The sequence below is a fragment of the Mizuhopecten yessoensis genome, unplaced genomic scaffold (assembly GCF_002113885.1).
Source record: "Mizuhopecten yessoensis strain PY_sf001 unplaced genomic scaffold, ASM211388v2 scaffold785, whole genome shotgun sequence".
NCBI classification, from domain to species: Eukaryota; Metazoa; Mollusca; class Bivalvia; order Pectinida; family Pectinidae; genus Mizuhopecten; species Mizuhopecten yessoensis.
The window spans coordinates 180,174-181,241 of record NW_018403720.1 but is presented as its reverse complement, the minus strand read 5'-3'; the positions used below and the strand labels follow the sequence as shown (position 1 = coordinate 181,241).

General features: G+C 35.1%; 1 protein-coding gene across 1 annotated transcript in view; it reads right to left on the bottom strand.

Moving 5' to 3' along the window:
* Positions 1 to 1,068, bottom strand: part of LOC110452894 (microprocessor complex subunit DGCR8-like) — a 49,823-nt gene that overhangs the window by 3,973 nt on the left and 44,782 nt on the right. The gene's annotated exons all lie outside the window — the stretch shown is intronic.

Here is a 1,068-nt window from a genome sequence, read left to right as displayed (position 1 = left end):
GGGGGGCAGGGGCACACATTTTCCTGTGGTTTTTTTTTAGTTTGTAGAGAATTGTTTTAATAATCCATCCAATTCATACTCCTGCCACTTAACGGATCCTTGTCGCACTGTGGGTAAAACAAACGGATCCCTGTCGCACTGTGGGTAAAACAATCAAGATTCCGCTACTTTTTTGTAAATAAACTAACCTCCCTTCATCCTGTTTGGATAATACTGTAGTGCACTTGGGCAAGACTGTTTCCGCTGACCAGGTTGATCAGAGTGACCTAACAATCTGAGGTCCAGGGTTCAAGTCCTGGTTCAGCCACGTTTTTACATCACAACAGTGTTTATTGTTATATTACTTTTTTTTCAAAAAAAAAACCCAACCTCTGGTTTTCTTTCCAGAATTGATTATCAAAGAGATTTTCAGGCCGAAAAAAAATATAGTTTCCAATGTGTAGTTACGGTTTTGGCAATAATAAATTAAAGGGATCCTTAAGTGGGGTGAATTCCTCAGCAATGTAATACACTGATACTAACTCTATAGAGTTAATGTACTGTAATACACCGATACTAACTCTATAGAGATAATGTACGGTAATACACCAATACTANACTCTATAGAGTTAATGTACTGTAATACACTGATACTAACTCTATAGAGATTAGGTACTGTAATACACCGATACTCACTCTATAGAGATGATGTACTGTAATACACTGATACTTACTCTAAAGAGATGATGTACTGTAATACACTGATACTAACTCTATAGAGATAATGTACGGTAATACACCAATACTAACTCTATAGAGATTAGGTACTGTAATACACCGATACTCACTCTATAGAGATGATGTACGGTAATACACCAATACTAACTCTATAGAGTTAATGTACTGTAATACACTGATACTCACTCTATAGGGATAATGTAGAAATAATGTACTTTAATACACTGATACTCACTCTATAGAGATAATGTACTGTAATACACTGATACTAACTCTATAGAGATTATGTACTGTAATACACTGATACTCACTCTATAGAAATAATGTACTTTAATACACTGATACTTACTC